General features: G+C 42.5%; 1 long non-coding RNA gene across 1 annotated transcript; it reads right to left on the bottom strand.

The window, feature by feature from the left end:
- Window positions 1-13,657: 13,657 nt before the first annotated feature.
- On the bottom strand, window positions 13,658-15,377 carry LOC131898345 (uncharacterized). The gene is made up of 2 exons (XR_009375904.1): window positions 15,228-15,377; window positions 13,658-13,806 (listed from the first exon to the last, which is right to left on the bottom strand). It is a non-coding gene; the product is annotated as an uncharacterized LOC131898345 (long non-coding RNA).
- Between the last annotated feature and the right edge of the window lie 1,336 nt (window positions 15,378-16,713).

Raw genomic sequence — 16,713 nt, forward strand, 5'->3', positions numbered from 1 at the left:
CAGGTTCTGTCTAATAGGAATAATGCTGCTATGAACATAGTTGAGCACGTGTCCTTGTGGTAAGATTGAGCATTCCTTGCGTATATGCCGAAGAGTTGTATAGCTGGGTCCTGAGATAGATTGACTCCCAATTTTCTGAGAAACAGCCATACTGATTTCCAAAGTGGCAGTATCAGTTTGCTTTCCACCAACAGTGTAGGAGAGTTCCCCTTGCTCCTCATTCTCTCCAACATAAGCTGTTTTCAGTGTTTTTTGATCATAGCCATTTTGACAGGTGTAAGATGGTATTTCAGAATCATTTTAATTTGCATCTCCCTGCTGACTAAGGATATTGAGCAATTCCTTAAATGTCTTTCGGTCATTTGAGATTCTTCTGTTGAGAATTTTCTGTTAAGCTCTGTAGCCCATTTTTTAATTGGATTGTTTGGTATTTTGATGTCTAGCTTTTTGAATTCTTTGTATATTTTGGAGATCATCCCTCTGTCAGATGTGGGGTTGGTGAAGATCTTTTCCCATTTTAGGCTGTTGCTTTGTCTTATTGGCTGTTTCCTTTGCATTATAGAAGCTTCTCAGTTTCAGGAGGTCCCATTTATTAATTGTTGTTCTCAGTGTCTGTGCTACTGGTGTTATATTTAGGAAGTGATCTCTGGTGCCAATGCATTCAAGACTACTTCCTACTTTCTCTTCTATCAGGTTCAGAGTAACTGGATTTATGTTGAAGTCTTTGATCCACTTGGACTTGAGTTTTGTGCATGGTGACAGATATGGATCTATTTGCAATCTTCTACATGTTGACATCCAGTTATGCCAGCACCATTTGTTGAAGATGCTTTCTTTTTTCCATGGCACAGTTTTGGCTTTTTGTCAAAAATCAGGTGTTCATAGGCATGTGGATTAATGTCAGGATCTTCAATTCCATTCCATTGGTCCACATGTCAGTTTTCATGCCAGTAACAAGCTGTTTTTTATTACTGTAGGTGTATTGTAGATTTTGAGGTCAGGGATCGTGATGCCTCTAGAGGTTGCTTTATTAGACAGGATTCTTTTAGCTATCCTGAGTTTTTTGTTTTTCTTTTTATATTTATTTATTTATTTATTTATTTATTTATTTATTTATTTATTTATTATGCATACACTGTTCTGCCTGAATATATCCCTGCAGGCCAGAAGAGGACACCAGGTTTCATTACAGATGGTTATAAACCATCATGTGGTTGCTGGGAATTGAACTCAGGACCTCTGGAAGAACAGCCAGTGCTCTTAACCTCTAAACCATCTCTCCAGCCCTGGTTTTTTGTTTTTCCATATGAAGTTAAGTATTGTTATTTCCAAGTCTGTGAAGAATTGTGTTGGGATTTTGATGGGGATTGCATTGAATCTATAGATTGCTTTCAGTAAGATTACCATTTTTAGTATGTTAATTCTACCTATCCATGAGCCTGGGAGATCTTTCCATTTTCTGATATCTGCTTTGATTTCTTTCTTCAGAGACATAATGTTCTTATCATACAGGTCTTTCACTTGCTTAGAGTTACCTCAAGGAATTTTGTATTATTTGTGGCTATTGTAAAGGGTGATGTTTCTCTGATTTATTTCTCAGCCGATTTATCATTTGTATATAGGAGGGCTACTGATTTTTTTGAGTTAATCTTGTATCCTGCCACATTACTAAAGGGGTTTATCAGATGTAGGCGTTCCCTGGTAAAATTTTTGGGGCCACTTATGTATACTATCATATTGTCTGCAAATAGGGAAAGTTTGACTTCTTCCTTTTAGTTTGTATCCCCTTGATCTCCTTTTGTTGTCTTCTTGCTCTAACTAGAACTTCATGTACTATATTGAATAAATATGGCGAGAGTGGACAGCCTTGTCTTCTTCCTGATTTTAGTGGAATCACTTTGAGTTTACCTCCATTTAATTTGATGTTGGCTGTCGGCTTGCTGTAACTTACCTTTATTATATTTAGGTATGTTCCTTGTATTCCTGATCTCTCTAGAACCTTTATCATGAAGGGGTGTTTGATTTTGTCAAAGGCTTTTTCAGCATCTAATGAGATGAACATATGGGTTTTTTTCTTTCAGTTTGTTTATATGGCATATTACATTGACAGATTTTTGTTTGTTGAACTATCCTTGTATCCCTGGGATGAAGCCTAGTTGGTCATGGTGGATATTTTTTTATGTGTTCTTGGATTCAGTTTGCCAGTATTTTATTGAGTATTTTTGCATCAATGTTCATGAGGGAGATTGGTCTGTAATTCTCTTTCTTTGTTGCAACTTTGTGTGGTTTGGGTATCAGGGTAACTGTAGCCTCATAAAAAGAGTTTGGTAATGTTCCTTCTGCTTATGTTGTATGGAACAATTTGAAGAGTATTGGGATTAGCTCTTCTTTGAAAATCTGGTAGAATTCTGCACTGAAACCATCTGGTCCTGGGATTTTTGGGGGAGACTTTTAATGACTGCTTCTATTTTCTTAGGGGTTATTGGTCTCTTTAAATAGTTTACCTGGTCTTGATTTAACTTTGGTATGTGGTACTTATTCAGTAATTGTCCATTTCTTTTAGATTCTCCAGTTTTGTGGAGCACAGGTTTTTGAAGTATGAACTGATGATTCTCTGGATTTCCTCATTGTCTGTTGTTATGTCTCCCTTTTCATTTCTGATTTTGTTATTTTGAATGCTCTGTCTCTCCCTTTTGGTTAATTTGGATAAGGGCTTGTCTATCTTGTTGATTTTTTTTCAAAGAACCAGCTCTTTATTTCATTGATTCTTTATATTGTTCTCTTTGTTTCTATTTTATTGATTTCAGCCCTTAATTTGATTATTTCCTGGCATCTATTCCTCCTGGGTGAGTTTGCTTCTTTTTGTTCTAGAGCTTTTAAGTGTGTTGTTAAATCACTAGTATGAGATTTCTCCATCTTCTGTACGTGGACATTTAGTGCTATGAATTTTCCTCTTAGCACTGCTTTCATAGTGTCCCATAGGTTTGGGTATGTTGTACATTCATTTTCATTGACTTCTAGAAAATCTTTAATTTCTTTCTTCATTTCTTCCTTGACCCATTGGTGATTCATTTGGGCATTATTCAGTTTCCATGAGATTGTAGGCTTTCTGTAAATTTTATTCTTGTTGAAATCTAACTTTAAGCCATGGTGGTCTGGTAAAATACAGGAGGTTATTCCAGTTTTTTTTTTTTTTGTTTGTTTTGTTTTGTTTTTGTATGTGTCGAGATTTGCTTTGTGATCCAGCATGTGGTCAGTTTCAAAGAAGGATCCATGGGGTGCTGAGAAGAAGGTATATTCTTTTGTGTTAGGGTGGAATGTTCTGTAGATATCTGTTAAGTCCATTTCAGTCATAACTTCTGACAAAGGAGGTCTTTTCTCATAACTTTATAACTTTATAACAAAAGAGGGCTTTCCTCCTCTTGTGCAGCTCCGGGAAGGACTGAGGAAGAAGGAAGAAGTTACTGAAGCCCAAGGAAAAGGGTGGCCAGCTGGATGGGACCAGTACTAAGCTCTTGGGATTAAAGGGAGATCTTGGCAGACTCCTGATGATTCTGCCCATACACTGGTCATTACCATTCACAGGACCCTCTCCTGTTAACTTGTGCCCTTACCCAGAGTCTTTTCTCAACCCCACTCAGCACCTTCATTAGAAGCCTTTCCATAATTGTTTAAAACCCAAGCACTCCTCTAGGCTACTCCAAGGCATCAGTACCCCTTTGCCAGCAAATTCCTGGAGTGGGCACCCCAGCCCCGCAGCAGAAACACTCACTCTCTCCTGACAGAGCTCCAAAATCACAAACATAAATTTGCTGTTCTTGAAAACACTGTGGAAGCCTACGACGTGTTGATGTGCGAGGCTGTGGTGAATGGAAATCTCTGTGGATAGCTTCTCCTTCTGGGAGGGCATGAGAAAAGACTTAGGCACGATCTTGGCTGCGAACAACTCCTTTGTGTCTGGGTCTGAGATCTTGAAACATTTGACAAAGCCTCCTTTACTCAGAAAGCGGCCCCTTACATACTGGCGCCTGCTGAGTGGGTCCACTAAGACCTCCGGAATCTCCTTCAACAGTGGGGCGGCCACTGGGGCACTGGGAACTGCATCTCCCTGGACCCTGGCTTCCCGGAAGTCGGCTGGTGCTCAAGCCAGCTTTCCAGCTTTGTCTGCTGCATCCATGCTCCTAATTTGCTCTGGTCCCCCTGGAATTCAAACAAGGCACTGAAAATCTTTCAAAGGCCTGCGTGTTGCTGATTGGCCACGGGGATTTAAAAAGAAGCCGTCTGGCACTGTGCAACACGTGAGTGCTCTGTGGCCAGCTCCCTTTAAAACCCGCATCCTGTGAGCAAGAAACTTGATGGGCAGGGACTTGAGGACTGAATGCACGTGGGATAGCCCGGGAAAACAAGAACTAATTGGATACGTTGAGATCCACAGCTGGACTGGATTCGATCCTGCTGTCTGCCCGTGTGGTCCACCTGTGCCTCATTGTCCTGTGAGGAACTCACACCTTCCTCTGGCTTTCAAGCGGCTTCTGGGGATTCCAACTCATAGCAGGTGCCCTGCCTGCTGAGCCGTCTTTCCAGCAACTCCCACCCTTTAAACTTTTAATTATTTTTTAATAATTTAATAATAAAAAACTGTCGTGCTAAGTTGCCTTGATAGGCTTTCGACTTAGCAGCCCTGCTTCAGCCTCTATATGCTGATATTACAGGAGTCTGCCACCACTCTTGGGTGATTTAAACTTTTCATTGAAATATGGTGTGTTTACAGAAAAATGGTCTGGTTACAAGTGCACACGTTGAGTTTCCTCAAGCTGGACACATACTGGATAAAGAGTATCCAGACTGAAAAAGAAGGCACTACCAACATCCAGAAGTCCCCCGTGACTGCTGCTGGGTCCTGGGAACCACCTCCAGAGGTATACTATTCTAGTCAGAGGACCAGGCAGGTATTAGGTTTGGCTCCTGTGGTTTGTTAAAAGGTTGCAAAGCAAAAGCAACACAGAAAAAGGAGGCATGGAGCAAGCTCTGAGGAAGGCAGGCCCAGCAGCTCTGACTATTAGACGAGTGCTCCACCACCTGACTACTTCCCCACCCTGGCGCACAGGCCTTCAACCAGCAACTTGGCTTGAAGCTCTTATAGCAAAAGCTACTATCAGTGGGATCCACTCAGCTAGTCCAACTTTTCATTTTAAAAATAATGGATTAGCCTTTAGTCTTAAAGGGGGTTATATGTAAAAGACACAAAAGCATTTTTTTTTGCCATTAGTATTTTTATGCAACTTGACCAGAGAACTGTGCTCAGGAACTGGTGACAATATGGTATGGACTGAACTGTGTGTCCCCTCCCCCAATTTCTAAGACTATATTTGGAGAGGGGCCTGGAAACCATGCCTTAAGTTAAGAAGTTGTTGTCCTGTGAGATGGCTCAGTATGTAAAGGCACTTGCCACTCAGCCTGATGCCCTGAGTTAGAGACTCAGAGCCCACATGGTAGATCCCCAGAGCCCACTCCCCAAAGTTGTCCTCTGCTTCCACACTTGTGTTCACACACACACACACACACACACACACACTGGGGAGAGGGAGAAAGAGACTCACACAATAATATAAAAATATCTTTAAAAAAATTAAATTTATAGCCAGGCAGTTGTGGTGCAGGCCTTTAATTCCAGCACTAGGAAGGCAGAGGCATGTGAATCTCTGTGATTTTGAGACCAGTCTGGTCTACAAAGTGAGTTCCAAGACAGGCTCCAAAAGCTACACAGACAAACCCTGTCTTGAAAAACCAATCAATCAATAAATTTATTTATTTGTTTATTTTACACCCCAATTGCAGTTTCCCATCCCTCCTCTCCTTCCAGTCCCTTCCCTATGCCCCGCCCATTCCCACCCCCATTCCACTCCTCCTCCATTTCTGTTTAGGAAAGGGCAGGTCCTGTGAATATCAACAAAACATCGATTATCAAGTTTCAGTATGACTAATTACCTCCCATGTATAAAGGCTGGACAAGGCAACCCAGTATGAGGAGTAGGGTCCCAAAATCCTGGAAAAGAGTCAGAGACAGCCCCTGTTGCCATTGTGAGGAGTCCCACAAGAGGACCAAGCTACACAACTGTAACTTAAATGCAGAGTGTCTAAGTCAGTCCCAGGCAGGCTCCCTGGTAGTTGGTTTAGTCTCTCTGAGTTCCTATGATCCCAGGTTAGTTGATTCTGTGAGTCTTCTGTGGTGTCCTTGACCCCTCTGGCTCCTACAATCCTTTCTCCTCCTCGTCTGCAGGATTCACGGAACTCCTCCTAGTATTTGGCTGTGAGTTTGCATCAGTTTCCATCAGTTGGTAGATGATGCCTCTCTGTTAACTTTTTTTAAAGAGCATTTGCAGATTGCGCTATGCCCTGTGGCCACCAGCTTTATGATCAAGTCCACAGTGGTCTTCAACCTCGGTATAGATAGGAACCCTTCAGCTGAGTTTTCTTCTAGCTATTTGCAAAGTTCCCAAGGTAGAAGAAAACTTTGCTGCTCTGAGCATTTGAAAGGAAGTATTTGGTTACGAGTGTTCCTCCTTTCACTGAATTATTCCAGGATTCCTATGTCTGGGTGGTGACATTATGTGCCATAGTCACTCATATTAAGTCCATTTATGTATGGGGTGAAATTTAAGGATGAGAACATCACCCTGAACGTTCAGGTCCTGGTATTTTGTCCATGGCAAATGATGAACCAAGACAAACAATTTCCAGTTTTCATCTGCACTGCAGAGACTCAGTGTTTTCATGGCAAACACATGGTCCTTGGGAATGCTAAAGAAGACATGAGCATTGTTGAAGCCATGAGCACCTTGGCTCCAAGAAGAGCAAGTTCAACAAGAAGCTCACCACTGCCAACTATGGGACAGCTGTGACAGTTCCGACTGACATACACCTTAAACACCAGACCCTCCCATCTGCAGCTCCGAGGGCACCCATCCATCTGTGGCGCCCATCCTTCTGTGGCACCCATCCTTCTGCTGTTGATATCTTACAGTCCTTGAGTCCTGATGCTCTTCTTTGGGTTTGTAATTTCCTCATGAAGTTGAGCTAGATTGCACAGTTCAGTTTGTGGTTACAAGTAGAAACTAAATAAGGGAAAGAAAAACACCATATTATAAGTCAACACCTTCTATCCAAAGAGTTTTATTTTGCCAAGCAGAGGGGAGGCTGGGGAGGAGCTGGTAGTTCAATCTTGGGGTAGCAAGCTGAAGAGCCAGACAGACACTAGAGCTGTCAACTTCCTTCCAACGCTCCTTTGATGCTAAAGCATCTGTATTCTGATTCCTAAATGCCTTCCTAAACACCTCCTGACAGCTTCCCTTGTGAACACATGCAACTCCTCCAGACCTTTGCTGCTGCTTTGAAAGTCTGTTAGTGCTGCTAGGCTAGGGAACCTCTGAATGTTGCCTTCTTTATAGAGAAGTGAAGAGGCTTAACAACATTAGTGCAGCCATGACAGGCTGCAAACTAACAATATTAGAACTAGGTCTCACCATTACAATAACCAGGAAAAGCCACAAACTGTACCCTGCAGGAGACCAGTCAGAACTGAGCAAACAAGTACTAAGTGCTCTAGAACATTAAGGATAGCTTATATAATTTGTATATAGATTGCCAATTTCCTTGCAGCCAGTACCAACCACTGTTTGACAAAACTTCTGTTACCTCACTCCTGCCCAATCAGGAGTTCAACTCCCATCTGAATCCAGAATTCCCCTAACCCCATCCTTTACTCCTTAAAAACTCTGCGTCAACTGAGCTCGATGCTCTCCCTGATCCAACCACTGTGTCGGAATGGATGAAGAGCCCAAGCTGGATCTTGCATTAAGGTTCTTTGCTTTTGCATATGAACTCGGACTCCTGGTGGTCTCTGAGGGGCTCATGACATGGGCATAACAGGAAGTAGGTTGTGAAAGAAGAACTTATCATCTGTGTGTTCATTTCTGAAATTGTATCATAGATTAAATGTGTTATGAAGAGATTGTGCTGGGAGTTAAGATCAAGACTGTTTGTGATTTTCTTTCCATCTTAGCATCAGACTGCTTAGTTACAAAGTAGGTGTGTATTAGATCTGTTTACCACTATATTGTGAATTGACTCAGGTATCAGGAAGATAACCTCTAGCTTTAGCCTGTCACGACTAGTTGAAACTGGTAACTAAAATCTTTGTGAACTCCCTTTTTTCTCATAGTTTCAAGAGACAGTAAATTACATATTATCTGTCATGTAAAGGATTAAGTGACCACAGAGAGGTAGACAGTGGAAGGCTGTGATAAAGTGTGCCATCTAGGGGTTGCATGCACACACACACACACACACACACACACACACACACACACACACACGCGCATATCTAGAAAGGTGACTATGAGATGGGAGGAGGGGACCTAATGGGAGGAGGGAGGCAAAAAGGATAATGGTGTATATGAGATGAACGCAAAAAGTCAATCTGTTTGGGGTGGAGAGAGGGAAGGTCTATTGAATGGGGTGGAAGGGTAGTGAGAGCATAAATGAAAACACAACATGAAAATGTCAGAGCAGCTCAGTTCTATGCTAAATATAAAAACCCACTAAATGAAAATGAAGCTGAGGTGTGCATGGAACAGCATAGCACATGTGGTCAAACATCGTCAGCTCCTGGAGGAAGTTTCAGGTAAATGAAGGTTCTAGATTAGCTTCACAGGTCAGTGGGAAGTTGTGGCCACCTTTCCAGCAGGGGCCCCATTCATTCACTCTTTTCTATACACAGAAGCATTTTCCATGAGTGCTCACGGAGATGGATGTGCAGAGGAGCCATGCCAAGAATCTGCTCAAGAGACACTTTTCACGTGGAGGTGCACACCCACAGTGTCATTTACTCAGGAGGCCCAGGCAGGTGTAACCCTTGAACGCAGGGCTTTGAGATTATCCTGGGCATCATAGTAAAGACCAGCCTCAAAAAAATACACATGATAAACTTAGTGTTCAAATGTATTTTTCTTCCTATTGTATGTTTCTTCCCTAGTCTAGGGATGTAGGTCAATGGGTCGGTTGTTTACCCAGCATGCACATGGTCCTGGGCGCCATCCTCAGGACTCACACAAATAGGGCATGGTGCTGCCTGCCTGTAATTGAAGGACATGGGAGGCAAAGGCTGAAGGATCAGAAGTTCTAGGTCATCCTTGCTACACAGTGAGTAAAAGGCCAGCCAGGAGTACAAGAGACCCTGCCTCACTAAGACAAACACTCTACTGTCTCTCACAGAGGTATCCTGGCTTTGAATATTTTCTTTTGTGTGTTTTTGGAGTACATGTGGAAACCAGGTAATTAGAGACAGGCCATTGGGGATGGACTCATGAGGGCAAGTGGATTTAGTAAAATACAGGTAAAAAATCAAGGTAGAGAGGAGGAATGCTCAGAGTGGAAAGGTTCAAACATGGATGGGGAAGTGACGCATTCAGAAAAGACTTAACTAGAATGAAGGAAATGTGAAAAAGCTCTAAGAAAACCTACATCTTGCGGCCAAAGTAAAAAATACAATCAGAAGGGATAGTAGAACACAGCGTGCATGAAAGAATGGGGGAGAACACTCCAGGCTGAAGGCATAAGTGGGGCTGGCGGCAGGCTGGTAGGGGAGAGTGGGGTGGGGAGGGTAAACTGTGCAAGGGTGAGTTAACAAAAACTAAAGATGTCCGAAGAAGCCTTTTTACCATCCAGTCTTTGTAAGCTAATTACAAATGCAACAAAGATAAAAGGATGTTGGTAAGGATACTGTCCCCATGTCATTTCCACGCCAGTGCAGTAAGAGGCTTAGCTGTGAATGAAGCAGACCCTGAAAGAGTCAGTGAGGAGGTTTTGTGAGGCTGGTCCTTTGAAAGCTGGAGATCCAAAGGTTAACAAAGCTACAAGTTTCACTAGGTGCTGATGTCCGTTTCTTAATCTACAGAACCTGTAGTTTTTTGTAGATTTCAGTGCCCACAATGGACCTGAATGAATGAACTGATTAATTGAATAAAGCATGTAAGCTGGGAGACACCATGAGCAGAAGAAAATGAGACTGAACGGGTTTTCCTGGTTGGTGGTCACTAGAGACACGCTGGGTGAATAATTACAGTGAAAGAAATGTCCATGTGTGACCTCACTACAACTTAACATGAATCATGTATGGAACAAGTTACATACGTTAGAACAGCAGGAGTTATAGTTCCCTGGGCTTGATGCCTCGCACCTAATTATCACGGTTTGGGAGTCTGAGGTAGGAGATTACAGGCATGTAGAAGGTAGCAAGTTTATGTGGGTGCTGAGGATTGAACCCAGGGCCTCATGTATGCTACAATCCCAGTCCCTGGAAGAAATATGACATTTAGATAAAACCCTTTAAACTTTTAATATGGATTTTTGTGCAAATTTGAGGTCAGCCTGGGCTACATGGTGAGATCATGTCTAAAGAGTAATGGTTCAACTACATCATGGAGACAGGTCAGAAAAGGACTAAAACTATTCTTTGAATTCAGCAAAGGATTTAGATACCAATTTTAGGTGATAGATTTGCTCATTACTTTGACACAGCTATTCTTACCTTATTATAACACTGTGCATAGCACAAGATATTTCCTAAAGTACCTTATTTGATATTGTTCTCATTTGGCAAAAGTCAATTTAACTTACATTCATATTTCAGTGGCAATAACAAGACCAATTTCAAAATGTTAATGTTACCCACTGCATGCAGATTCTGGGGAGGAAAGACAACAGAAAGAACTCACACTAACCGTAGTCTATGCTGGAATAAGGCATTGGGTAAAGCTCAGGGACACAGTACTTTGCTGGAATTCAAGAAGCAGTTCTCAACCTTTGGGCCTTGACCCCTTTATGGACTTCTAGTTTCAAAATTATTTACAATTCAAAACAGTAGCAACAGTTCTCACAAGCACCATGGGCATGCTCAAGACAGACAAGACACAAGCTTCAGTTTTTTGGTCTTTCCCCACATTACAAGGAGCCATTTTTTCGTAGAATATGGATCACTTGAGGCCAAGGTGCAGCTCAGTGGTGGGGAACTTGCCTGGCATGTTTGAGGTCCTGGGTTCTATCCCCAGGCCTCCCAAATAAAATACTTGGTTCAATACATACAGGCACACCTGACTAGCAGCACACAATGTCACCCTAGCTACTGGGGAAACTAAGGCAAGAGGATGTGAATTAAAGGCCAGTCTGGTCTACATCGTGAGTTACAGGACAGTCAGTGCTATACAGAGAAATCCTGTCTTGTATTTTTCAGGATTTAACTGCCTTTATTTTATGCTTAAAATATACAATTAGACTATGCCAAAACAAACACTTGAAGTTCTAGCCAAAGATAAGACCAATAATAAATGACCAACTGATGTTGGAAGGAGGTAACTTCAAGAAGTCTGATTCAGCTGGGCAGTGGTGGCACATGCCTTTAATCCCAGCACTTGGGAGGCAGAGGCAGGCGGATCTTTGTGAGTTCAAGGCCAGCCTGGAGTACAGAGAGAGATCCAGGAAAGGCACAAAGCTACACAGAGAAACCCTGTCTTGAAAAACCAAAAGAGAGAGGGGGGGGGGGAGATCTGATTCAAGCCTATATAAGTGGTGTCTCATTAGTGTCAATTGTATGCTATCTTCAAGAACGCTGACATTCATAGCTGTCAGGTCCACTGCTACACATGAGTGGGTGAGTGTGAGAAATGACTCTCCATGCGTGGGTGATGTAGAGAGCTCCTATTACCACCTTCCTCAGAAATGTAGTTAAGTACCAGGAAACTGCTAAAATTCCGGTGAGAGATGGTTTTCCAAATTGTTAATATTTTACATTTAATATTTTATTTATTTACTCATTTATTTTTGAGTCATGGTTTTATTATGTAGTCCTGGCTGGCCAGGAACATGTTATATAAACCACACTGGACTCAAACTCACAGAGATCCTCCTGTCTCTGTCTCCTGAGTGCTGGGATTAAAGTAAAGACATGCGCCACCAACCCTGGATGGAATTCATTTACCAAAATATCAATTTTTTTAAAAAATTTTAATTTAACAACTGTCTAGTCATTTGTTGATTGTTTTCCTTAAATACCAGCTCCTTCTCATCACACAATCAACAGGAACCAGATCTAAGAGTTGGGAGCAGAGGCATGGGCTAACATGTCAGATTGCCTTTTAAATCCACCTATGTGAAAATTTGATTCAGTGTGTTGTGGCCCCGAGTAAGACCACCACAGAGCCAATATCTGATGAAAGCACACAGGGTTTTGTTAATAACAAAACAAGTCCGGGCTGTGTCTGTGGCCAACACTTAACACAGTGAGTAGAGGAGGATGACCCCGAGCACTCACTTCAAGGAGTTTCTATAAGAAAGATTCATGTGCAGAGAGTTCCATATCTTGGGATTGGATGAGAGGGCTAGGGGTGAGGTAGTTCTTTGAAGTTACTGGCTGAACTATAAGCATGAGGTTACTGATGGCTAACAGGATGCAGGGTAGCTACAGAGACAAAAATTTTTTACTCCCTATGTCCTGCTTTTGCTGAGCCCAGGATATATACATTCAGATTTATTGTTCCAGTCCTATTTTCACAAGAGCTCAATTTCTGGTCAGTTGAGTCCATTACTCCCCATATCTAGTTTTACCAAGTTCAGGATATATAGATTTATTGTTCCAGCCTTATCTTCCCATGAGTTCAACTTCTGGCCAGTTCTAAAATTGCTGGTCAGCAAATACCTTTAGAGGATGGGGAGGGAGCATCTCTCAAGAGGGCTACTGATTTTTCCCTTAAATTCCCTCCTCTCCTGGTAGCTTGAGGACACCCAATCATGGGTTGTCAATACCTAGTTTGCAGATATGTACCCTAAGTTGAATGGCCCATTTTTATATCTTGGTCGAGGATCTCATATTGAGTTTGAGTCCTTTGTACCATTATTTGGGTGGTCTCCAAACCTTTTCTGATGAATTGCATCAGCTTGTTTACGAGGTAAGGCCCAAAGGTTAATATGAGGGCTAGTAGCAGTAGGGGTCCCAAAAGAGTGGAGATTAGAGTTGTTAGCTACAGGGAACTGTTATACCAAGATTCGAACCATCCCTGGCCAGCTTCCCTGTCCCTCTTTCACTTGTTGAGGCCTTTTCTTACTTTGGCCATAGAGTCTTTAACCAGCCTGGAGTGATCTATATAAACACACCATTTCTCTCCCAGGGCTTCACATAGTCCCCATTGTTGTAAGAATTGGAGGTCTAGCCCTAGCCTATTCTGTAATATGACCTCAGAAAGCAAGGTGAGGGATTCTAGCATCATCAGTTTAGTGGCATCCCAATAGGAATTATTATTTAGTTAAGGCTTCAGTGACATAAGAGCCAACAGCAATTAGCAGAAGCAGAAGGGCCAAAAGCCCTGTGATGGCTGACAGAGTTCCTTATCCTAAAGAAACTTGGAAATGACAATAGGGACCAGTTATTATTTTATTTCAGGTTCCCTACGACAAGAATTTTTTTTTGATCTAACATTCCAGAAGGGAATAAGGGAGATGCTTTCGTTTCTGTAATTACTTCCTGCTGCTGATGGGACATTATTTTCAGGGCCTTAGAAAGACAGAATGTTAGTCAAAAGCAAGGAGGGGATTTAGAAGCATCTGGTTCACTGACCAGCTGAAGAAACAGCATTTATATTGGCTGGATTGGTCCATATCAACTTTCAGCAAGTCCATGTGTCACAGGTTGAAGTCAGTAGCTGATGCCTGGATCTGTCTGCCAGCCAAATGGAAACCCACTGACACAGATGTAGACTAGAGACAAAAGTTAACTTATTTGGAATTTTTAGGCCCACAGCCTTAGTAAATATATTAGTGTTATCAATCAGTAGTGAAATACATATTATAGAAAAAGCAGGTAACAGGTATCCATCTGTAAGTCTACATTCAGAAGATAACCAAAAGAAATCCAAAATCTTGAGCTCATAATCCAAACAGTAAGCAGTCATTGCTCTATTATCTTATCAGAATTCTATTAATGCAATGCATTAATCATCTAATGCAATGACAGTATGGTAAAGGAAAGAAATTTTGTAGTATCTTTTATAACAACAGCCATTTATAATTATGTTTAAAACCTGTTTGTCCCTTAATATGAAGCTTGTAATACAAACATGTTTGTCTCTTTCTTTTTTTTTCAGGAGACCTAGTAGCTTTAATTATTTATTCATTGTTCAACAAATTAATAAAGTGGCTGCAACCCTGTGGAAGACTCTGGTTGCTTGATGTTGCTAAACTGACAAAGTTATAGCTACCCAATCGTCAATGCCATCAGAGATCTGAGAAGGATAAATTTTACCTGAGTACAGACTTCCAAATCTATTAAAGAATGGCAGAGACTATCCATTGCCCAGACCACCATCATCCCAGGCTCCTTAGCATCCCAAGGCATCCTTAGTCTTCATAGCCTTGGCAGGACAGGTGTCAGGACAGCACCAGTCTTGACTGCTGGGCCCATAACATGAAAGTTCTCCCTGTGGAGGAGCAACTTTGGGAAAGACTGAGCTTATCTTGTCAGTGTCTCATATGTCCATTCTGGGCTGGATCCCTGGCAGCAGGTGTTGAGTCTGGGTGTCGTCTTGTCATTGTTTTTTGTTTATTGGTTGTTTTTTTTTTTGAGTGTGTGTGTGTGTGTGTGTGTGTATGTATGTAAGCAAAATCATAATTTTTTAAAACATAATGTATCTTTAACATTTTTCTATGTATTACCAGAACAGAGAGGGGTTATGATGGGAAGCCAATGAAGAACTTGGCTTAGGAAGGAAGGGAGGGGAATTTAGATTCAGAGTGTGCAGGCAGTAAACTCCCAACCGCCCCTAGCTCCCTCACCTCTGCCTGCCTATAGTCAGAGGGCATTTCCACCCTCTGTGAGAGCCACAGGAGCCTCTCCTGCAGGCTAATACCAGCCCTGCCCATCCTGGCCCTGAGTATGTTCCAAGCTCCTGTGAGGGAGGCATCTGCCCACTCAAGGCCTCTCCTGCCAGGTCTCCCCGCTCTGAGAACTCACCTCCCTGCTTTCTCAGGGAGGACCCAGTCTCAGACCTTCCCAGGTGAGCTTCCCTCACCTGCCAGTGCTTTGGGCCTGATAGCAATAAGGGAAGCTATTAGACAGAAACAGGTAACATTTACATAGATATAAGTGCCAAAGGGCCAGTGGTGAAAAGGTTGATTCCCACCTTGATCAAGGGGAACAGTAGCTCTTATGGGAAGGGCAATCTAACCAGGATCAGGAGTTTCTCCTCTCTGCCTCTATGTACCTTCACAGCTACCTCCTCCCCCTAGGGCAGGGTTTGTGGGAACCATGGGGAGCTCTTCCTTGGCCAGCATCAAAGGTTGCCTCGGGAGGCCAAGTAAACATTCTAAGAGGCCCATTCTGCACCACAAAAGTTGACAAACTTCCCTCCATGAATCAGTCATTCTATTGTGAGCAGTGGCTCACACATCCTTCCAGTATGCTAGGTGAAAGTCTAGGGAGAAAGAGGGAGACTGTCCCATGGCATCCATCTCAGTCAAGTCAACAATGAGAACAATGAACACAAGACCAAGGGCACACAAAAAACTTTGCCCCAAGAGACAACCAACAAAGTTCCAAGAACAATGACAGCCTGATGTGCTCTGGAGGGAGCGACCATCTAGGCTCAGCCACACCAAAAACCTTCCAGACTAGAGGCTCTCTGTCCTCAGTTAAACAGACCTCAGGGATACCACAGTCCCATTAACAGGGTCCAGAATTTCTTCTGGAATCCTGTGATCCTGGTTCCAGTGCATCCACTGGCTGCCACCGGCATTGACCATTGCTGGACCATTTCACAGATCTAGTATGCCTCAGAAAATGAACTTACAGAGTCACACAAAGACAAGGACAAACAAAGACACACAGAAACTTACCAGCCAGTTAGGAATCCCTCAGATCAGGGTCTCGGGTAGTGGAGGATCTAGGATAAACCCCCAAATGTTGTGCCTGTGTCACAAGATCCCTGAGCAAGACCACCACAGAGCCGATATCCAATGCAAGCACACAGGGGTTTATTAACAGCAAAGCAAGTCCGGGCTTGGTCTGTGTCCAACACTCAACACAGCAGGTAGAGGAGGGCAGCCCTGAGCACTCACTTTAAGGGGTTTATATAGGAAAAGTTTATGTGCAGAGGGTTATATATCTTGGGATTGGACAAAGGGGCTAGAGGTGAGGTAGTTCTTTGAAGTTACTGGCTGAACTATAAGGTAACTATGAGGTTACTAATGGCTAACAGGATGAAGGGTATCTACAGAGACATAAATTTTACTCCCTATGTCCTGTTTTTGCTGAGCCCAGGATATATACATTCAGATTTATTGTTTCAGTCCTATTTTCCCATAAGTTCAATCTCCAGTCGGCTCTAACACTGCTGGACAGCAAATACCTTTAGAGGAGGGGAGTGAGAGCGTCTCTCAAGAGGGCTTCTGATTTTTCCCTTTCAGTAGTAGTGTCTATTGTAATTCCAATAGTGAAAAAAATACAAGGCCATAGCAAATAGGCAATCCAGAAGAGAAAACACAAAACCTGGTGTTCCAATGAGCAACATCCTGAATTTGGAATGTAGTATTATGAACTCAGAAATAGATTGGATAGTAAATTCTTTTGAGGAACAATTCTTTCAGTGTCCCATAACTTAACTTTGATAA

This window comes from Peromyscus eremicus, chromosome 23, assembly GCF_949786415.1.
Source record: "Peromyscus eremicus chromosome 23, PerEre_H2_v1, whole genome shotgun sequence".
NCBI lineage: Eukaryota > Metazoa > Chordata > Mammalia > Rodentia > Cricetidae > Peromyscus > Peromyscus eremicus.